The sequence below is a fragment of the Thermobia domestica genome, chromosome 2 (genome assembly GCF_964235325.1).
Source record: "Thermobia domestica chromosome 2, izTheDome1.hap1.1, whole genome shotgun sequence".
NCBI lineage: Eukaryota > Metazoa > Arthropoda > Insecta > Zygentoma > Lepismatidae > Thermobia > Thermobia domestica.
The window spans coordinates 353,278,413-353,302,989 of NC_137455.1; the positions used below are offsets into that span (position 1 = coordinate 353,278,413).

Below are 24,577 nucleotides of genomic sequence, written 5' to 3' on the forward strand. Positions count from 1 at the left end.
TGAATATGCATTGGGAGAAAGAAATGTGCATTATTTCACTTCAATTTCAGAGCAGTAGCTTCAGAACGCAAACATAATTATAATTTGTAATAATGAAATTCGTTAATATTGAGTTAATTGTTTACTTTCTGTTCATGTCTTTATTTACTTTCAATTCTTATTCATGAACAGAGAAGCATTAACTATCATCGTCTCCGATGAGCGTAGTCTTGGGCAGGGGCGTACTGGCCAGGCGGGAAACAGGGAAATTTCCCGGTGGGCCCTGGATGTTGAATATTTTAGTGTGCCTTCGCCTCGTATCGTTAAGTACCGGTATAAGAACAAATAGACACACGTCACGCACTCCTCGCATACGGGAGTAAGGGAACGAAGAACGATAATACGTCGAGTACCGACAATACAGTCAGTTAAACTCAGACCAGTGTTGCCAGCCCATGACGTTGCAAAAACAGCCTTTCACATTTTTCGTAATTCAATCTTTGAAAGATTCTTGATTTCCCACTCTGCTTTATAATTTTGCTAATATTGAAGTATTCAGCTAAATTAAAATCTCAAATGATGCTATAATTTGAAACTAAATAATAATTTACATTTTACAGCACCGTTGTTTTCCGTATAGAAAATATACAGGGCCGGATTAAAACCATTGGGGGCCATGGAGTGGGAAATACAAGCGGAACCCACCAAAACTTTATGATGCGTCCTCTCTCAAAATGTTCAAAAGGGGCCATGAATTATATTGGAGTTACTCATGTCGTTTTTTAAAAAAAAAAAAAACTCTTATGGTGAAAGTGTTTCCAGTAATTAAAGATTTCGGCTTCCGGGACGAGGTGAGTATAGGGGACGGGAGCGCCGAATTCTACTTCGTCCCGGAAGCCGAAATCTTTAATTACTGGAAACAGCTTTTGTCGTTATGCTATTATAAATTATCAAGCTGCTTGGATAAACCATTGCAACAGCCAAAAGCGATCATTAGTATTCTTTTACAAATAAGAGCTTTTTCCAAGAGGCTTATTTTGGACTTTCTGTTAAACTTGACAAAACTAGTTTTGGTTGTACACAAAACCACGTGAAAACTTATGAAAATTTACAACTATTTATAGCGTTCCATACTATCTATAATAAATGAAATTTCAATGCATTAGAAACTATGTGCTTTTAAAATGTTCCAAATGGGTTACAGCATTAATTTCCAGTAATAACTGTAAACTTTTGAAATTTTATTCTGTATGTGATCACACAAATAGCATTTTGTTTTCGATTTTTTTGCGGTTAAAGAAAATATTTTGTGAAATACAACGGAAATTCAGAAGGAGGCTTCTTTGCAACTTTCTCAATATTGATCGATGAAGATGAATAACATGTTTAATTTTTGTATTTAAAATCCAAAATAATAGTTGTGCTACTATAGTAATTACTTAATTTCTTAATGAATGAAATTTCTGACTTTAAGGCTACTTATTATTAATTAACATACTGAAAATGCACTAACACATATACACATATTAATATATAATGTGTGATAATTATGATTGTGTGTATGTAGATAGATAAAAATAACACACAACTAGACACGTATGCACAAAAATTATCGAGGCGTTACAAATAGTTGATGGAGAAATCATCCCAATAAATTCCTTCAAATTGGAAGCATTTTATTTCAATGGAATAATAATAATAATAAAAAAGATAATTGATAGTAATCAGTTTTTGAAAAAGACGAAATTCGTTAGGTTAAGTTCTGACCTCTTAAGACCCTATTCTACCGCTGCTTCAAGTTCGGAAATGTTATTATTTCCCTTGTTTACTTTCATTTTTAATGTTCTCGCACAAGCAGCAGCTTGCGGCCTTCTATATCACAACGTCATTAACAAATCATAACTTTCTTTAAGTAATAAGTAAAAGCTTCTTATGACTTATTGAAATGTTTGGGTTGCAAGCGAAACGAGGAAGAATTTTTAAAAAATATATCTATTCCTTTGCAATCCCACAAAATATTGAATTAATAGAGCGCCAATACTTTTTCGGGGCGACGCGTCGTTTCTTCTTGCTCGTTCGTCACCCTCTTGCTATCAGAGCTCGGGGCCACTTGTATACAGTATAAATTACTTCTGATGCTTCATATATGTATTTGTATATGCACCAGAGGGACGCCTATGAAAGGTTTATGGACAAGTGCGGCATTGTTATTTTAGGGGAGATACGAAGCAATCGAGCTTATGGAGATAATTGTACAGTTGCAAGAGAAGAATGGAGGATTGGGCATTACGTCAGATCAATCAGTGTCAGGGGAAAAATTACTGTTTTTAAAAAGTTTTAAATCTGCATTTTAAGATTTTTCAGCGTACTTAATCCGAGTGACACTTCCGGACTCTTTTTATTGTCGGGGGAGGGGGCAGTACATACATGTGAGTGGACCCCCTAGAAAGTACTTTCTTGGTGGGCCCCTGGGTTCCAGTACGGCCCTGCTCGTGGGTCTGTTTCCCGATGGCAGCTCATCCTCCATTGTAAATGAAGAAAACTAATATGGGATATAATATTAAATGAACAAGAAATAATACTATATTAGATGAATCGGAAGAGATAAAAACATGAATGAAAATGTTGAGAACTAAGTTATCTTATGAGTAGGAGTTAAAAGCTAATTTTAGAAATATCTTTGTTTTTTTTTTTAATATATAATAACGTTGGTAGTATGAATTAGTAATAAATTAGATAGATGTATGTTTTGTGAAGAATTTTCGAATATGCTAGTACGTAGTACGTGTAAATATTGGAAGAGTTTGTGTGTTATTGTACGATATACTGAAAAAGGTTTAGAGTAGAATGATGGTGTATAAGTGTATAAAGTCCCGATGTTGGTATTCCTGGCCTGATCCCGTCCACTTCTTTACACTGAGAAAACGGACTTGGTCAGGAATACCAAATTTGTTTGGTCAGAGCATTTGGTCACTATATTTGGTTAATTTAACTAAAATTTGGTCATTTATACCAAACCTGTTTGGTCATGAACACTATATTTTTTTGGTCAGAACATTTGGTTGATTAATTTGGTTATGCGAACCAAATCTTAAATGATTTGGTAATTATTTGGTTTTCCTGACCAAATTATTTAGTTACAAGGTCACATGTATACTAGGTTCCTGATACCAAACAAATCGTAACCAAATGATTTCGTGCTGGTGACCAAACGTTTGATTGGCGCTGTATTGACCAAACGATTTGGTCACCAGCACCTATTTTTTGGTCAATCTGATCAAATCTTTTTTTCAGTGTATATGCACTGACTTGGAAGTACATAGAATTAATGCAGCGTTGCAATTTAGCACTTTGAACTTCCCAATCAGTAACGGTGGTACGGGTATTGCACGTTGGTAATGTGTATATGATTCTGTTTAGTAGACGTGGGAACAGCCGAGTGTTTTCAAACATAAAGTTCTTAGCAGCCAACGTCAGGCGCACTATCTTCTGCTACAGACAGAAGAGCTACGTCTTTGGAAGACGGTTCATACTGCGACACAACTATAGTTTATAGGTGTCTTTTTATTTTAAAGTGTTTATATATTAAAACTTCTCCTAACTGCTACCAATATATTGTGACAGATACAGTAGCAACGGCGACTTATTTAATATTCATAATCCTTAGCATGTACAGAGAAGTCTCTCTTCACACACTTCTTAATATTCCATTATATTAAAAAGGGGCCGCGGTGGCTCAGTGCTAGAGCGTTCACCTCTGGTGTATGGGGTCCTTGGTTCGATCCCAGCTCGCGCCAAGTGAGCTTTGTGGTGGACAAACACCGTGTGCGTGGGTTTTGCCGGGATTCTCCCGTTTCCCTCCCACTTTCTTCATTCCAACATTTCATTCATTTCTCATCATCACCGTCTCCTTTAGCCTAACCGGCACAAGTGTGGGACGTAAAACTTATATTTCTATTAGAAGATTTTTATATTAGTATATATTAAAAAATTCAATAATTACGACTGCGTTTTTCATTTGATTTTGGTTACTTTGTCCAAAGCATACATTATGCATGATATTAGTGCAAATGTCAAGCATGCGATTTAATTGTCTTGTTTACAAGTATCAGATAGACGTTAATGTTAGCATGGATAATGCTACTACATGAGATTTCCTTCATGTGAATCATTTTGTCACAGCGACAAAACAGATAAGTGTTGATATTACTTGAACTGTGTGAGAATAGACCTGAAGTTGTTTAGAGCTAAGTAAATTTAAAACGATTAAAACACGGCGTTAAACATTAAAACTATTTAAATAACTGCTAATTTAGTCTGATTTTCGAAATTGAGAGAGAGAGAGAGAGAGAGAGACAGAGAGATACACAGAGAGAGAGAGAGAGGTAGTTAGGAACTTTGAACCTTAATAAATCTTAAGAAAACATTTATATTAGTACGCCTACAGTGTACGTTTTTATTTCTTCTTGTCTATAGGCATTCAACATTTTATATTTTCTTTATAGAATCGGATGGATTTCTTTCTGTAGCGCTTGTTTCGGAGTTTAATTTCATTTTCAACTCACTTCTACAATTGTGTAGAATAACAAAATAAATAAATAAATAAATGGAGAAATGGACTACGTATATCTACGGACTTCTTTCACCGCACTACCATACAGGGTGTTTCAAAACAACACTGACGTTTGGGAGGTGATTCCAGACACCAAGATAAGACAAAAAGTATAGACCAACCTGAGTGCAGAAATGCTTCCTTTCGGAGTTATAGACTGCCGAAATCATGAAAAAATTAACTTTAAAGGTCCATAGCTCCAATACTATGGGACCTACCATAGTCGGGTCAAGACTTCACTTAGGAACTAATATGTGCGCTATCCAAAAATCCATATTTCAAAATCCTGCGGTACTTCTGTAGCAATTTTTAAAGAGGGAGTTTGGCTACGGGCATATAATTTAAAGTACTCATCAACTACCTCTATAAAAATTGTTACGGAAGTACCGAAGGACTCTGAAACATGGATTTTTAGATAGAGCACATACTAGTTCCTAAGTGAAATCTTGACCCGACTACGGTAGATCCCATAGTTTTGGAGCTATGGACCTTTGAAGTTCAATTTTTCATGTTTTCGGCAGCCTATAACTCCGAAAGGAAGCATTTGTGCACCCAGGTTGGTGTATACGTTTTGTCTTATCTTGGTGTCAGGAACCACCTCCCAAACGTTATCGGTGTTGTTTTCAAACACCCTGTAGTTCAGGGAGATATATCCTAGTAACCATGCAAGGTAATGCAAGAGGCCATCCGGTCTGCTTTCCCAACACATCCTTTTTGCAGTATCTCCACGTAATCACAATTGCAGCGATTCTGTGAAACGAATACAGTAACCTATCAGACATTGTAGTCACTTCAAAGTCTAGAGCAGGGTTTCTCAACCTGTGGTACGCGAGCTGCCGTTGATAGTACGTGGTAGTATTAACGATTAATATGCTTTGGTGGTACGTCGGTGCAAACGATTGAGAACCTCTGGTCTAGAGTATATAAAACCATATATTTCTCTGTTGTACTCTAGGAACGCAAATGTTTGTTACTACCTCCCAATGATGATTTTAACAAATTAAAATTTTAAGATTTTTTTTAAATGAAATAGACAAAAATGGAATAAAAGATTTAAAAGAGACGTACTACTTTCTTTTAAAAGAAATAACAAACAAAACAAATTGTACTAAAAAAGTAATAAAAATAAGTCTGGAAATTACTTTTAAAAGAAACAATCTACACATAATTGAAAAGGGAAGAGCTCTTTCATATACAATCAATTTACAAATACTTCAGTTTTCATGTAACTTAAGTGATTGTATATGATAGTGCTCCTCATGTTGTTCTTTATAGTTATTAATAAATATATTATTTTAAAACGTAATTTCTTAAAACCAGAATTATTGTTTTTTCTTTACTTTTTGCTTCGATGTGTTTTATTTTGCTTCTTAATGTTTTTAAAAAGAAAGTACGTTTTAAAACACTTTATTTTATTAGATCTAAATCTATTGTGAAAAAAAATCACGAAAGCCTAAAATTTTGTTCTAGGTCGTGAGTGTGTACAAGATAATCCCGCTTTTCTTAAGAGTAAAACTGGTTGCATCAAAAAGGTTGATATAAATCTTTAAAATCAAACACGATCTGATATCTGATATCAAACTTATAATAACAATGGAATATTGTATTGACACTCGACTTACAAGTGTGTTGCTGTGCAAAATTTCATTATTGAATGTCATCGGGAAATGAGTTAAATTAAGCTTTCAATATTTGAGGGCACAATTGAACAATTGTAAAATAAAGGAAAGCACGTACATAGATTTAAAAAGCTTTATCCTTTTATTATTAAGTTGTAGCCCCATTTTTCTGTTCTTTAGACTAAAGAAGACGATGAGAAATCAATTATGTTGGTGAATAATGAAAGAATAACTTACAATGATGCCAGCTTGGAACATTGTAAAATCTCATCTCTAGAAACAGAAATAAAATTCTTATTTTGCTCTTGAATTTCCCACATTATACTAATTACAATATTAAAAAATAAAAACTTTAATACATGCAAAATCAAGCTATTGTATGCCACTCATTTTCTACAATATATAGGTGAACTACGCTTAAACTTTGATCTTCCACGTTTATTAAATATTTTATGAACAAGTATTTTCCCTTATTTGAAAGAAGCAATTCAAAATGATGGGGAGAACAAGCACAGTTTGTTGTCTTAGTTTAATATTTACATGATGGCTTTGCGCCATCATCTAATGAATGTCACAATAGTAGAAGAACTTTAAATCTCCAGTCATTTCGTGTGGAACATTTCCAAGTTGGTGGTTCCTAATCTCGCATTTTTACTCTCTTCCGTGAACTATTTTCTTTCAGAGAAATACCAGAGCATTATTTGTTTTAAGATAATTCTGCACTAGTATGCATTTTCCGGTAACAAAATTTGGCAACAATGATTTCAAGTTTATTGAGCACTCATTACGGTCATTGGTTTACTTCACACTAGTAAATAATTTTATTGCTGTTCATTTGAAAAATCTCTATATGCTGCCAAATGCATCGAAAATTCTCTTTAACCCTTTTCGAGAAATTAATGTCAATAATTTCCACAAAATGGGATTTTTCCCCCACGGGTTGGCATAACTGGGATAATATAACATATTCTTATCATGATATGTTCAACGGATCCATATTCTAAGCGGAATTCGAACCCGTGATAGACAGATCTTGCCATAACCAATCTTAGACATGTTAGGAGAGAGTTACAAAAAACGCAGACGCCTACACTTGCTTACTTGCAACTGAATATACTGCAGATACCGTGAAAGCTGTTTGTGTTGGCTACCATCGAGTGCATTAAAAATTGATCAACATAGAAAGGTGGTCAAGTGGCACTAAAACTATAAGAAACATCTAGTTTTATGCCAAAAAAGTTTAAAGTTGAATTTTGTTGTCCAGTATAATCTCTACGTCATATTCCAAAACCGTTCAGAATCTTTCTTGTCTTGAACTATTTTCAAATTACGTGTTTTTATGTTGATATTCTTTGAATACAATGCGCAGTGGCGTATTGACGATTTTGTTTCGTGAGGGGCTTTGCTAACTTTATTCCTGAAAAATGTGAAAATTCTGCAAAATATTTCATTTAGTTTAAAATAGTAAATAAAATTTCGGAAGAGGCTTAAGCTCGGAAGCTCTCCCTTAAATACGCCAATGACAATGTGTATGTGTTATTACAACATAAACATGCTACTTTAAGACTGATATTTTTATTATCTCTTTATCTTAAATGAATTGATTTATAACATTGAAATAAAATATGGTGTTTGTCCTAATTTTCCCGTTTATTTTTCCATGCATCATTTCGAACTCTTAAACTTATTGTACACTGAAGAACATCACCAAACATACTTCATAACCGGTTCCGTCAACGCAAGGCAAACTTTGCAATTTGAGTTGATTTGGAGTTTAACGGCCCTTAGACCAGCTAGGCTATATGAGATGTAGACCTAATCATTAACATTGGATCCGAACCACATGAGCTCCCGCAGGGAATCGAACCCTGGTCTTGTACGCCAAAGGCACGTACGCTAACCGCTTAGCCACGAAGGAACTCTAATTTTGCGATTTATCACCATATAGTTATAACTTTTTTGCTTTTAAAAAAAATTACTACATTAATTTGCAGGACGTATGATTTTGCGAAAACTAGTAGAAAATTACCGCAATGTCTCTATGTACTTCCTAAAGTCTGATGTTCAAGTCATTTAAACTGAAACAGATTCGTATATTTAAAAAAATGAAATGAAATTTCTCAGTTTAACGTTGCACGTTTATGCATTGAGAATAAAAATTGTAGGTAGCGTACTTAAAAAGGTAGGCTACATGCATAATTCCTGTAGTTTTTGGACTTAAGGTTGGTTTAAAGGACTAGTTTTGCCGATAGATGTCACTACAGTCTTAGTATCTCTCTCATGTATTTTTTACTTTTCAAGAAAATTCACGATTTCTCTTACAAATTTCAACCTAGAGACTTCAAATTTTTAGCGAGGGAACTTCGTAACCTATCGAAGGCAATAATTCGTGCCGATTTTTTATTTAGAATTTTCTTCATTGTTAAAATGGCTTAATTATTGAAGTGGATATCCAAACCTTTAACAATCTAACTGTTTCAATTTTAAAGAAATTTTTCTAAATATAAAATCGGGAGGGAGTGTTGTCTTCAATAGGTTATGAGGTTCCTTCAGTAAAAATTTGAAGTCTCTAGACTGAAATTTGTGAGAGAAATCCTGAATTTTCATGAAAGGTAAAAAATACATAAGAGAGATACGAAGACTGTAGTGACATCTACCGGCAAAGCTTGTCCCTTTACACCAACCTTAACGTACAGCAGACGTATAACTGAAAATGCATGTTTTATAATACTTTCCGTATAAGTGTTCCATCTATACGTACTTTCCGCATGAAACAACATAGGCGGTCAGGATCTCACATACAAATGGACGTATATAACTTATAGCTGAGAATGTAACGTAAGTATATGCATGTGATATACGGAAGACTGTTAGGTGACAGACATCCTGCAACGGCATGATGTAACATCTAAGGGCATTGCGTATGTAGCATACGGATAACCTATGCTTTGTACTGATTTCTGTATTAAACTAGAGGATACCGTATATTTTTACAATATACCGCCGTCCGGAGAAAGGATTTTTCTCAGTGTGTCTGTTAGGCTAAAGGAAATGGTGGAATGAAAATATGGGAGGAAACGGGAGTACCCTGAGTACACCCATGGGCATGATGTTGTCCACCAAAAAGTTACTTTGGCGAGGAACCGAACCCTGAATCCCACGCGCCAGAAGTAAGCGCTCTATCACTGACCCACCGTGTACCCAGACTCGTGTATAAAATAATTTATAAACGTATGTGTATTATACTCTGTTCTTCTTTCGCTGTACTCATCTCTGATTGGTACCTCCAGAAGCTAAATAGCCAATACCATTTGCTATTGTTTGCTTTACTACTTACACACTATTATTATTTCTTGTGTGAAGGATACAAAATTTCATTGCGGATATATATATGTTGCCTTTCTTTGTTTTTAACCTAATCTCAGTGAATTCTTCTTTGATTACGTACTAGCCCTTTTTCACACAAAGCAACTGTCGAAATCTATTAGCATTGTATAACATTTTATTACAACTGATTTTTGCCTATTGTGTACTAACATACAATAGGCTAGCACGGATTCAATACCAAAGAGCAAAGGAAGATGACGAAATGTTAAAAACATACGGAGCATTAATTCATAAGGAAAAATAAGGAGTGACTGATCACAAACACATTTTATTCATCATAATACAATGCACAAGAGAAATAATAATGAAGTATACCACGTTAAGGCATTTTCGAAACATTATCTACACAACAAGCAAAATATATGCAGGTTTTACTGTTTTTTTTCAGTGTTCATGTGATAGTATATTTTATGCGGCTCGGAAAAGTTTTATATAATTAGCACTGTAAAATTAGAGAAGGGGAAATTGTATGTTGGATTGTTCGAAATAAGTTCTTGTGCAATTTAAGCGAAATTACCAGGTTATTCATATAATAGTGGCACAGTTCGTCATACACTTACGTTGAAAGGTCAGATACACCAGTTCTTTCCTGAACAATTTACTCAGCTTCATGTAATATTCAAGTACATTTCGAATATCTTTTTAATATATTTTGCAAGATACCGATATCTTCCATAAAAAGGTACTTTATACATTGCTAACAGTAATTAACACAACATTTTTGGTAGACATGTGGTCTATAAACATAGATTTTTACTTTTTTGAGGAATTGAAGTTTTCATTCGAAAAATAGTAGGCTTAAAGCACACAAAAAAATAACATTGCAAATACATCTAGCATGCGCTAAGAAAAAAATGTAGGTGGTGTACTTAAAAAGGTAGGTTACATGCGTAATTCTTGTAGTTTTTGGACAACGTACAGCAGACGTTTAACTGAAAACGCATGTTTTATAATACTTTCCGTATAAGTGTTCCACCTATATGTACTTTCCGTATGAAACAATATAGGCGGTTATTATTATTATTATTATTATTATTATTATTATTATTATTATTATTATTATTATTATTATTATTATTATTATTATTATTATTATTATTATTATTGAATGTCAAAACCTCTTAACAATTGGATTTGTTCTGTCAGTTAGTGGAGTAAAAGTTACGAATTATCAGAGCATTATCGAAGTAGACGCTGACCTTTAGAGTGAAACTTTGATATGTACTAAACTAACAGACACAAATAGTCAAATAGGCATTCTTTGTGAAAGATTGTAGATTATAGGTTGCTTCGGTGGTGTTAAACAAACATGTTATATTTAAAGTATTGGATAATTTAATAGTCGTCTTTTCATTTTGTTTGTAAATGGTTTTATTACAAAAATTCTTAAATTGTGCATCGAGTTTGGCTTGATTGAAGAAGCTAAACCTGTTCAAAACTGTATGTAGTCCTAAACACTGCAGTACCAAAACGTGTATCGTATAATAACATATGATTTCTAGATTTCTAGGCCCGAGTTCACTGCCTTCTAACCCGAATATCGAACTCTAAACCAAACACTGAAAATCACGCTTGTTAGCCATAGTATCACATAAACGTATAGGGTGATAATAATTAAGGGAGTCTTAAAGAGTCTTAGTGTGTGACATGTGTTTGGCTGCGATGTCGAGATGCCGAGATAAGATAGAGCTCTTCAAATAGAAACAGACATTTTTTTTTCGAGGCCCCCCCCAGCCCCAAATCTCCTCTCGTGTGTAACAATAGCACAATCGCGTGCACAAGGGAAAACTGCAAGCGCGTTTCCGTATCACGAGGTTTCCATCTCTATGGAATATCTTGTAATTCCTTTACGCACAATTTTCCATGGAATTAAGTTTGACGTATTCACTTGCTTGAATATTATTCGACCACAGCTGGCTACTTGTGTATTACTTGACTTTATCTCCATAACAGTTGTAATTTATCCTAACTTCTTATGGCTGATTAGTCTGCGATTTTGTCCTGATTTCATAGCCAAACACCCACCTAGTTGAGATCTCTGAGGCACAGGGGTGGATCCAGGACGGACTTCTGGGAGGGACGGTGAGTTGTAATACTGCTACTTAGAGCTACTTTTAAGAGCTCCAAACTCTGGGATGAGTTTTATTTATATATATAAAATAAAGTTTCCTCTTCTGGGGGTGAAGAGATCGCCCCGATCGCCCACCCCCTGGATCCGCCACTGCTGAGGCATTAGGTTGACGATTGTGAGATGAAAGACATAATGACTTAGAGTTCCAGTATCGAGTACACCTTTTTAATGATTTGGGTTCGTATTGCTGTCGGACTGCATCATGTAGAATTTTACATGAAGATGACTTCAAGAGACAATTCCAGTTGAGGCAAACTTTTAAATAGTAATTTCTTTAAAAATAAGTGGCTAACGCGCATTATCCTACGTTCGATTTCCAGTGGAATATTTACCTTGGAAACAAATACAAATAGTGGATAGGGTCGGGGGCCATGGTGACTCGATGGTAGGGCGCTTACCTCTGGTGCGAGAGAATCCTGGTTCAATCCTAGGCCAAGTAAGTTTGTGGTAGACAACATCGTACAAGACCAATTCTTCCATCATCATTCATTTGCTTTATTCATCGTCTTCCTTAGCCTAAAGGACATAATTTTGGGAAGTTAAAGATTTTATATGATGCATTCAGTGCACAAGGCAATCAAGTTCACTTTTGGTTATTTTTGGACATATTTAATCATTAAAATCTCTATCAAATACTCCTTTCAGAGTACAAAACATTCATGTTCAAATGTTGTAAATAACCAGAAACATCTGTTCCCGCGGACAACACTAGTTTCTTCTTACAATGGGCTGCAGTGGCTCAGCTGTACAGCATTCACTTCTGGTGCATGGGATTCTTTGTGTGATCCCAAGTGCTCGGGCCAAGTGAACTTTGTGGTGGACAAACACCGTTTGTGTTGGCTTTCTCGGGATTCTCCCGTTTCCTCCCACTTTCTTCATTACACCATTTTACTCATTTCTCATCATCATCGTCTCCTTTAGCCTAAGCGGCAAAATCATGGGACGTAGAATTTAAGAGGCCTTATCACTGCGAAATTAAAATATCGCTAATTTTACAGTAATTCCGTGATATCTTCATATAGATAAAAGATAATCGAAATGTGAAACAAGAGCGCCCTAGACAATATTATTTTGCATGAGGTACCGTTATCACGAGTCACCTAGTAGCTTTCCGTTTGCAGCAATTTAGAAACGCGAAAATAAATACCGGGTTTCTAAATGGCTGGAAATCGATAGATAAGTGAGTGGTGATAACGGTATCTCATGTAAAATAATATTCTCTTGGGAGGTCTTGTTCCATTTTTTGATTATATTTTATCTATTTGAAGATATCACTAGGGATGCGCACGAGTCGAGACATGTCTCGAATCTCGACTCGACTCGACTCGAATTCGAGTCGAGATTCGAGTCGAGACACACTTTGTAAAATTCGAGACAAGTCGAGACAAACGTGTTTCTCGACTCGAATTTTCGAGTCGAGACACGAGTCGAGTCGAGACAGCTCATAAAAATCTCGACTCGACTCGAATGTCTCGAAAATTTTTCTAAAAATTTAATATTATTATGAAGAAATTATTCACTCAGGAACAGCCTTGAAACCAATTACAGCATTTATTACTTTAGAAAATTATAGAACGCATAAACTTAATAGTTAATCTTCCGAGATCAAGATCTAATTTTCAGCTCAATTCAGTTCATTAAAACTAATGTCGTGATATTGATTGTACTTCAAATATAATAATAATAATAATAATAATAATAATAATAATAATAATAATAATAATAATAATAATAATAATAATAATAATAATAATAATAATAATAATAATTGATTATCTAGTTTGTATAAAACTATTATTCGTAGCCTATATCTAGTCTGTATAAGAACATTGCAATAAAGTGAACATCATAAATTGTCTGAATGAGCAATTGGCAGTCTATAGTAATTTAGCATAGTTATAAATATTGCGTTTTTATTTCCATGAACGATATAAGGCTACATAACTTCTGGACAGGGCCAGGTTTAAGGGGGTGCAAAGGTGCACGCTACCCCCTTTGTTGTAAATATACCTGTCTAAAATGAGAAGCTAGCAGTGAAAATACCGCGACATTGGTGTGTCGTGAATGGGCCACTGATGTACCGCGAGGATATCAAAACAAAAATATTAATTCTATAGCAATCAAATTGCAAAACGTAAGGGAAAATGTATATTTGTATTGCACATTACTATGAACCTCTACTATGAATCTACAATTTTAAGTTTCATGACGTGTTACTTTTCTGTACATTCCTAATGTTGAAAAAAGTATTTGTTATTGTTATGACCATTATTGCTTCTTTATCGTTACAGACTATTTCGTAACTTGAAAATTTAAAATATCATTCAATCCTTTCGATAAATTATTTACATTTGTGTTTTAAAAGTAAAATAGATTTATTTGTTCGTTCGTTATTTAATGATCTTCATTCTTAGTAAAAGGTTGGATACAGATTTTGAAACAGTAAGCGTATTTTTAATAACCTGAGTCCAACATTTCATTGTAGTTGTTTTCTCCTTTTAAATTAGAATGAAAAATAAGCATAGTGATTTACCACGAGGAAAACCCAGTGATCGAGCTTTCTTCTCTGTGCGAAGGAGATCAGTAATCAAAGAAAAAAATACCAGTGTGTTTTATATTTACAAATAATAATATCTATAAGTGTGCCGCGAGAATCCATGTTACACCCATAGTGTGCTGCAAGTTGAAAAAGGTTGGGAAACGCTGGTTTAGAGGAAAGAATAATTGGTACACTCCCTCCTCCCTGCTCTCTCTCTCTGCCTAGTATATTTTCTTTATTTTATTGTCTCCGAAACACCATTCCAGACAAATGCTTTTCGGTAGAAAAGTTAGAAACAAACCATCCCGCTCTTGAACAAAGTGGGCAACATGCGGTAGTCAGGTCAATGAACCTGCTTTGGAAATTTTCGTGCAATTTAGGTTACTGAGAGGGTGTAGTTTCTTCAACTAAGCCGCCTTCTACTATGGCTCGTGCCATAAATAAGTCATCATCTGATCATATGGGAAACACCGCTAGTTGTCCTTGCCTGAAATCTGTTTCATATTCATATAGCAAATGTTTTTTTTTTTTTTATAGACTGTATTGTATCTATCCAGAGAAATATCATCCGCCCCTGTTCCCATTTAAAATGTTGCGGTTGACCCCCTTGAGCCTTATGATGGGAGCCCTGGGGGACTTGCTTCTTACAAAGTTCTCTTGGCCCTCGACATGAGTACATTCCTGTGCAATTGGATTTGCAACATCTCTTTTCGCTTCGCAGCAATTTGAGATCACATTGTTCGATGCCATGTTAAGACAGCACATATTTGTGGCGTCCATTTTGAAAAACATGCTTCATATAGCAAATGTTTCCTATATATGTTGTTGCACATTCCATGATCAATCGAGAGAGGTAACACTCGGTCCCTGTTTCCTTTTGAAAATTTGAAGTTGGCTCCTGGGGCCCTATGTTGGGGATCCTGGGGGCACTTGCTTCTCACAGACTTTTATCACTCCCTGACATTGGTACATTCCTGGACAACTGGATCCGTCACATTTTTGTTCGTTTCGCAAATCTTTCAGGTCACAAAGTTTGATGGGACACCCTGCATATTCCCACATACGACCCAACCATGACATAATGTTCACTACTTCTATTATCGGTTGATGGCTCAACCCAACCATTTCATGTTCCCCGACTTGACATTGCCTCAATCACTCTAACATTGATGCATTCCGAGTGATGCCTGTTGCCGGAATTTTCTTTTTCTGAAGCGAGTGGCCTAACTATATTAGACTTGTCTGGATGTCCATGGCCAGTCTTGCCAACTTTGGAACTCGTTTTTCTTTTCGACTCTAAGTACGTCGGTTTCCTGCATATTCGGTGCTTCTTGTTTTGTTCATTCTAATATGTACAGCCCCTGATCAAATGTGGCGCATTATGGCCAACTCCGTTTTTTCCGTATTTTTCGTACTTCTGTTTTTTTTCTATTTTCTTTTGTTAGATTGTACCACTGATTAGACACGCCATATCTTATGTTCTACATGACAGGTTGACACTGAATATTGCACTCACTTCATATAGTGCTCTTTGCAAAACATATACTTTTCATTGCAGTTGGCAACACTGTTAACCCCACTGGTGGCCTTCATTTGTTCCCTATTGTGGCAAGTCTCTTTCTATACATCACTTGTCAGCATTGTATTTTGTCGTGCCCCCCCTTTTTTTTGTGGAATTTGCACTTTTCCCCCTTGTCCAGCCTTGCTGTTTCCCGAACTTCCACCCCTTATATTTCCTAAGCCTATTGCTATGGGCAGCTAATTTTTTGGGAATGCTCATCTCTGTTACAGCTCTTTCAATTGGCATAGGCCGCACCTTTCACTGCAGCTATCATTTTCGGAAGGTTCCCTTGTGAGATCTGAACGAGACAATTGTGTTTGCATTGGATATGTTATAACTAGACGAATCCCGAAGTTATACGTGTCACCGGGCGGGATATCGTGAGTTACAACATATTCAACGAACTTAAAAAGTTCGTTACTGAATTCTCTATGTCTGTGTGTCTATCTGTCCGTCTGTCTGTTATTTGCATTTTTTTCAATTTTGTACACTGCATTAGATAGAGCATCAAAAACTATTAGACAAAATGATTAAATTTTTCGCGTCAATCTAACCGTTCGCAAGATAGTGGCCAAAAAAATGACCGATTTACAGAAATTTAAGCAGCCATATCTCGGGAACCGTAAGTCATAGAGAGATCATATTGGTGTTGATCAATATCTAGAAGGATGGTAAACATTCTGGTACCAAATAGTAACCGGTAGTCACTGTCCAACTGGCCAGTGGTTTGGCCAATGGCCAGTTGGCCAGTGGCCACCAATTAATATCAGGACAAAAATGTTTAGCATTCTATTAGGGATTGATTACCACCAATATCTTATCTCTATGGCTTACCGTTCCCGTGATATTGGCCAAAAACATGGCCAATTTCTAGATATTTAAAAAGCCATAGCTAGGAAATTACCTGCTAGAATAGTTTGAACCGAGTCATTTGTTCGGAAACGATTGGGTAAATGGAAAACTCGGTGAACATGTATCCCATCATTTTCAAGGCCACACTTTTTTGGGGTAAAAAGTTTGCCTCAGGGTTCCCCGCAGGGCCCCAGACGGGATCCAACTAAAAAGTTTCAAATGGCAAGAGGGGTTAAGTAGCACATCGTTTGAAATCTGTTGTAAAATGAAGGAAAATGGAGCAAGTCTCGACTCTCTACGACAACCCTGTGCAAAATGGCGGCGGGTCAAAATGAAAACAAAAACTTAATTGAAAAGTCCACGGCCACCCGTATAAATCGAAAATGGTGAGACAAATGTAAAAACAAGAAAGGACGTGTGGCATTACGAGATCGAGCTGAAGAGAATTTCACAGTAAATATCAAGCTCAAGCTCGAATTAGTGAGAAACTTGACTAGTGTGATCCTCATTGAGATTAGCGAACGCGAGCTCCATTGAGGATAGAGAGCATGAGCCCGAGTGAGTCACGGTTGCAAAATTACCAATTTTACTTCTTTCTTTCTTTCTTTCTTTTTCTTTTCTTTTTTTTCCTACTCCAATGCGTAAGGTTTATGAACAGCAAAAGTGCTTGCTAGAAAAACCTTAATTAGCATTGCTTGAATTATCCATAGACTAGGAACTGCTTAGATATCTAATGCAACTTACGTTCGCATTTTAACAATTCAGGTTGTAATTAAAACCTTGAATACTGAGCAGATGAGCACGCAGAATGTTTTGTTGGGGTGTATTTCTAATACGCAATTAATTCTTCGTAAACAAATACAACTCTATAGTATCTGAAGCGGCTTGAGTTGGATTGAATGAAAACGTGAACATGTATTCGAACTGCGCAACGTATTGTTAATTATCATGAACTGGAACAATTAGAAAAAAATGGAAGCGCGACTGATGAGCACCAAACATCAAAATTTCACAAGGCATGGTCAAAGCTCACACCTCAAAAACCAGAAAAAAAGATTGCCCCATCAACTAACCGTTGTCTTGTCCAAGTCAGTTGCTTCTTTTCATTGTGAAATTTCCTGCATGTTAATCAGAATATTGAAAATTTCCTACATTTTAAATTTATTTAGTATGTACTGATCAGTCAGAACATTATGACTACCAACCTACTATCGATATAATTTCCGTCCAGGCGATATCTGTGTCACCTGCCGACGAATGCCTGCTAGTCAGTCACGCGTACGGTGCATGTAGTATCAGTGAGAGTGCTGGCCGTGTGTAGAATGGGGAAGGCGTGCGATCTGAGTTTGACCGAGGGCAGGTTGTAATGACCCGCATACTCGGCAGGAGATTTTCGGAAACTGCAGGACCTGTCGGATGTTCGAGGAGTGCTGTGGTGAGTGTCTTCAACAAGTCGCGAAACCAAGGGAAAACGACGTCCAAACGTCGAGGGGTTGGGCGCCCCCACCTCATTACAGATGTCGGACGTCATAGGCTGGGCAGACTGGTAAAACAAGACAGGCAGCGAACTGTGGCAGAACTAACATCATACTTTATTACTGGGCAAAGTACAAGTGCGTTTGAACACACAGTGCACCGAACACCCCTAACGATGGTCCTCCGAAGCCCATGTCCCATCTATGTGCGAATGTTAACACCACGACCTCGGCAACTGCGACTGAAATGAACACATGACCGTCGTCATTAAACCTTGGCACAGTGGCAGAGCGTTGCATTGTCTGATGAATCCCGATACCTTCTTCATCATGACGATGGGAGGGTGCGAATTCGTCGTGTTTCAAGAGAACAGTTCTTTGACACCTGTACTGCGGGACGGAGACAAGCTGGCGGTGGCTTAATTATGCTCCGGAAAACATTCACGTGAGCATCTATGTGTCTAGTGAAGCTCGAGCAAGGCACCATGACGGCCAAGGCGTATCACACACTGCTTGCATACGACGACCATGTTTCCCAACGGTAGTGGCATTTTTCGAAAAGATAATGCACCATATCACAAGGCCAGGATTGTGATGGAGTGGTTCGAGGAACACTGGGACAAGTTCCAAGTGATGTGCTCGCCGCCCAACTCGCCTGATCTGAACCTAATCGAACACAAATGGGATGTGATTGAACATGACTTCAGAGCGCATCGCCCCTCTTCCCGGAATTTACGGGAATTAGATGACCTGGTGCAAGGGCGCCGATCGTGGGGGGCCCGGGCACCCCTAAAGCTTATGTGAGCCCCCGCATTGTATTTATGAATATACAATATTTGGCATAATTTGAATACAATTCGTCTTAAAATCCTCATATATATGCCTTCTGCATCTGAATGCCCCCCACATTTACAGAAAAATCGGCGCCCTTGCCTATGTGTACCAATCAACTCTCTCCAGTGACCTTTCAAGGATCATTGCGTCCATGCCAAGACGCGTCGCCATTGTTATCCGTGCCAAAGTTGGACACACTGACAATAAGGTAGGTAGTCATAATATTCTGGCTGATGTGTGCGTATATTTTAACTCGTATATTTTGTCTCGACTCGAATTTCGAGACGTCTCGACTCGAATTCGAGTCGAGTCGAGACAGAGACTGTCGAGTCGAGACACGAGTCGAGACAGAAACATATTTTCGAGTCGAGACACGAGTCGAGACAACATTTTCTCGAGACGAGTCGAGACAGGCTTAAATCTCGACTCGACTCGACTCGAATGCATCCCTAGATATCACAGAAATACTGTAAAATTAGCGGTATTTTAATTTCGCCGTGATGGGGCCTCTTAAAGATTTCATTTCATTTTCCTCCCACAATATCATTCCACCAATTCTTTTACAATCACTCAGTGCCTTTAACCATCCGTCTCTTTTAACCTAAAGATCATAATCGTTGCACTCAAAATTACAAAATTTCTTTCATTTCATTTTCCGAGCCCGTGCTCACTACCTTGAGGCTGACACACACACTCACTAGTCTCAGTTAGGTAGGATCACCATAGCTCAGAGTTTTCATTCTCAATTAGGCTTGAACTAGCTCGATTTTGTGCTCATTAACCTCATTCTGGGCCCACGTTCACGAAAGCCCAAGTTCGCTCTCCTCTCTCATGGTTACGCTCACAAATTATATTGAAAACTCGGGTTCTAGTTCGCTATCAACTCTTAGGACTTGCCCTCACATTTTTTCTTTCTTTTCTTTTCTTCTTTGCGTTCAATTTTTGAACTCAAGCCTGATTTAAGTATAGAAGCCTGCTCCAGATTAGTGTTGTCCAAGAAAATTTTTTCGTCTCGTCTCGAAAACAAGACGAGAAACCCATTTTAAATTCGAGACGAGACAAAACAAACGCGATATTTCGCGTCTCGTTTTGAAATCAAGTCGAGAAATTTCATGAGTTCCTTAAGCAGCATTGGCGTCTCTGGCATGTAAAATTTGGGGGGGACATCAAAGGAAATTATCTAACTGCTAGTGAGTATCTAAATAAATTAAATTAAAATAAAATATTGAATATTTCGTATTTCAAAATATTGGGGGGACGCGTCCCCCCCGCCAGAGACGCCCATGGTGAACAGCACTAGTTCATCCAAATCTTGGATCTCAAATACTCTCTTAGAGTTACATGATTCATCTGCATATTAAAATGTTATGTTTATATGTTTGTGGTCAATTTTGTTTATATGCTTGTGGCCAATTTCATTTATATGTTTGTGGTGAATTACTTTTTGCACTGAGATCTCGGAAACCACAAGCTCTAGAAATATGATGTTTTTACTGGTCTATTTCAAACTTTGTACAAACCTGCCATTTCTCATGCAACTTCTTTTATAACCTCTTCAGTCCATAGATGCACGTGCACCTCTGGTTTTTATTTATTTATTTATTTATTTTGCTTCTATTCTGAGACTTGCATCATAGTAGAAACTGCTTTGTAACGTTTGTGTACCTCCCACCTGTGTTTATTACTAATCTTGTTCATTAGATGGCATCAATAATCATCATATTTCAAGTGATAGTTACAAAAAATGTGGACCGCTTAGTGGCAGGACTCTATAGAGGTTTAAAAAGTGCCGTTATTGTCTAATCAACATTTTATGGGTCGTTTTGAGCCCGTAAGATTAACATTGTCGCTGGGGCGAAGCTAAGGTCTATATCCTTGTGTTAGGCAGCCAGTAGAGGAGCTGCGTAGAGCCGGTTGACGGATATTGCAGGCGCTTTGCTTAAACTGAAAGGCAAAACCTACTGCATGAAAATTGAAAAACCTTAAGAGCCGCAATGAGGCGTACTCGGACGGATATGGATTTATAAGGGGAAAAAAATCCATTTGACATCATCTGTCAGTTCTCCAAGTTTGACACAAACTCAACCCAATTAAAAGCTACATTTACATGTTTGTCTATTGCAATTCACTCCCTTTGTGAGTCGTCCTGTCCTTCACTTATGTGTGTAAACAGACATCGATTTAACATTGATTTATTGGCATATAGCACAACAGGCACAGGCCTAATTACAGTGTTACATAGTATATACGTTATACAGATTATATAGGTTAATAAAACTATTGGTAATAATTACATTCGGCTTACAGAATTAATAGACTTCTTAAAACTACTTACATCCATTGCCAGTACAACAAGGTTGAAATTTTCTTTAACTAACCTGTTGTAGGTTGCATTAACTCTCCATATAGGAGATCTACGTTTGTTTTCGCTGTCATAAAAAAAATGTATTTTTCGAAGCAGTGCGCAATTTAATGGATGGTACTTGGATACATATTTGTTCGTTAAGATCAGGACAGTATATTTTGCCATGAAAGAGTTTGTGTAAAAATAATAAATCAATATTTCTTCACTTGAGTTCTAATGTTTCAAAATTAAAATTTTCAACAAGGTTAATGTAGCTTTCAAATTTTGGATAGAATTTTGTTTTCTTAAGGGTAAGAAGCCTTAAAAACTTATTTTGAGTACGCTTAATCAAGAATGAGTATTTCTGTATATTGCACAGATATGGGAAGGAGATCCATGATCATATCAGAATAAAGCGCTGAATAGACAGCCCAGGTTCAACAAGTAGTATAAAAAAATACAAATTGATTAAATGATAGTACTAACACTATGAACAACATTTATCAACATTTAAAGATACGTCATTATTCAATATATTCCAATAATAATGATGGTTTAAATCTTGTTACGTCACACTCTCATGGCGCGGAATGGTTATTATCGTTTCTGACTGGGAGAAATTAAGAAAAAATATCAGGAAAGACAAGGCAATTTTGTACATAAATAATGTACAAAAGAAGAAGAATTTCGAAAATCAAGAGGAGAAGAAAAATAATTCTTTGAGGTTCGGGAAGAGACAAGACGAGGAAACCTTATTTCTCGTTTCGTGTCGTTTCGCGAGCAACATTAGTTAATATTCTAAACCATCCCCGGGGAAACTCTACTGCAATTATCACTAGCAGTATTGTATTCTTTTACTGATGGCTGTATATACAATGAACAGTTTTTTTAAGTTTAGCGTCCCGTTCAGCAGCGAGGCTATATAAGACGTGTACCTACAGTTTTAGTATAGGATCTGAACCAATGAGGAATCGAACCCGGGTCTCCCACACCAAAGATGTGTATGCTAAACGCTTAGCCACAAGGGAACTCTATATACATAATGAAGAGACATTAGGTATACATAAGGCACACTCATGTCCAAAATTATTGTCGCATGTCTATAAATATTTTGTTCTAGGAAAATAATTTGATAACGAATTCGCCCGGATAATATTAGTATCTGTATAATCAGTAAAGACAGGTATGTGGCAAATTTCATGTCAAAAGAGCAGTAAATAAGAACAATAAAACGAACATAAAATTTTCTTGTCCATTTAACAACATATTCTTTTAGTCACTTTAATTTTCGTATTTATAATTCCTTTCCTATGAAATTTACCACAAATATACATTTCCCGATTATACACATAGTATCAGTATTAAAAGTACCCTGCAACATCATTATCAAATTACAGTCTTACAAGAAGACAGTTATAGATATGCGACAATCATTTTGGACATGAGTTTACATATGTTCTTGTAACTAAGTGATTCATTCTGCAAACTAATCTGTTGGTATGAATTTAATCATTTTTTTCTTCTTTACGTATAGACTATGAAAAATAGAAAGCATGATTAAAAATACGAAAACTTACCTGATTTCTCAAAAAAGATTTGGAACACCAAGATAAATCAATCACAAATTATAATATTTTGAGTTATTGATACTCGAAACCACTAAATGGATCGAAAATTATGAAGGAGTTAATATTGTAATAGACTGAAGAAAATAACACTGATTTCCATTAAATCGCCAGTAACTCTTTAAACACACACAAACTTTCTATCTGCACGTAATAACGACTGTTAGTTTTAACTTGACAAACTTCTTGATGGTACACGACTATAGAGAAACATGCTTTTCTTTTCCTTCCTGGTCCTTTGGCAGCTAAACACATGCGTTTATCGTTGGTCCCTCTCTCCCGTCCCGCATTCCGTGACTTTTTTCTTCTTCAGATGCCTGTAAGTTGCTTTGGCTGGAAGCAAGAACTGATATAAAAGAGAGCTCGTTCGTTCGCAACACGAGAAAAGAAATCCCAACCGAATGAGAGTGACAGATGCTTGTCGAAGAAGACAACTGTCACTCGAATTACTCTCTGTTGCTGATAGGCGACGCAAACACACTTGACTACTGCATAACCACTCTTGTCATTAGAGTGAGAACGGCTGGAATCCGTTATAATGAGTTGTAGATATTTTTGTTCTTCATAGTGATCTCTGTACTAAAAGGAGGTGGTTCGTTTTACATATAGGAGAAAGTTGCTATCGCATGCATTTGTTACATAAAAGCCTCTCTCCTTTTCCTTCGCGACTGCCACTGGGAACTGAAAAAAAAAAACTGTCCACTGAAAGAAGTACATTCATAATCAGAAGTTAATTACTTATGCAGACCACGCTTTGCTTCATGGACTACCAATTATAACGATACGTTCACTCGCGAGGTTCATTTCTAGTGTCAAGAGCCGGTAAACATATTCCGGGTCTGGAAAACCCAAAGCCACTTCCTTCTATTGATTTTTGCCTATTGTATTTGATACAAATTAGGACAATCTAATGTCTAATTCTTTCAATGGGGAGAGGAGCAGGAGAGAGAGCAAACAATAGTTCATGTTATTATTGTTAAGAAAAAAATCATTACTGACATTGTCCCCTCTCGTCCGCAAATGTTTGAAATGATGTCCGTACATGTAATAAAGCTACATCTTATGGTAGACAAAATGGTAGTTTCTTACCTCTGCAGTGTACCTCCTTCGTCCGAATCACTTTCTCATTTTCAGTTTAATGATATAATTATGAGCTTAATTTTAGTTTGTGTGTTTTGCATTCTTATGCAACAACAACAAGGTTATGAAGGACAGGACCTCCTATTAACATACATGTCGAATTGTGAGACCAGGGTTTCAATCAGAGAAAAATTAGGGTTAACTTACTCCAGTGGCGTAACTACAATGAGAAAAGTGGAGCAATTGCTACAGGGCACACAGTAAAAAGGCGCAAGGGCGAAAGAGAATACGGAAATTTGTTCTTTATGCAAAGAACATTTGAAAACATTTGAAAAGATATGCTATGACTATTAGCAGTTAATTGGCAACAGCCGATACCGGGGGCAGGTCCAGGAATTTTTGAAGGGGGGGTGCGCAGGTCTGAAAAATAAAGTGGAGACATTTTTAGATGTTTGGTTCGCTAACTAAAAATGGTTACTGCAGTGCTTCATAGTACGTATTTATCTCTGCCCTTCTGAGGGCGGTATTGAGAAAAGTCA

The 24,577-nt window shown here is 36.6% G+C and overlaps 1 protein-coding gene across 3 annotated transcripts in view; it reads right to left on the reverse strand.

The window, feature by feature from the left end:
• LOC145678779 (uncharacterized) overlaps nt 1-23,458 on the reverse strand; it is a 160,528-nt gene extending 137,070 nt beyond the window's left edge. The window contains exon 1 of one of the 3 annotated variants that reach the window (XM_081749281.1): nt 22,911-23,458. The gene's annotated coding sequence lies outside the window, so the exon portion shown is untranslated. The remainder of the gene's footprint in view (nt 1-22,910) is intronic. The other 2 variants (XM_081749280.1, XM_081749282.1) reach the window with 2 other exon arrangements.
• Between the last annotated feature and the right edge of the window lie 1,119 nt (nt 23,459-24,577).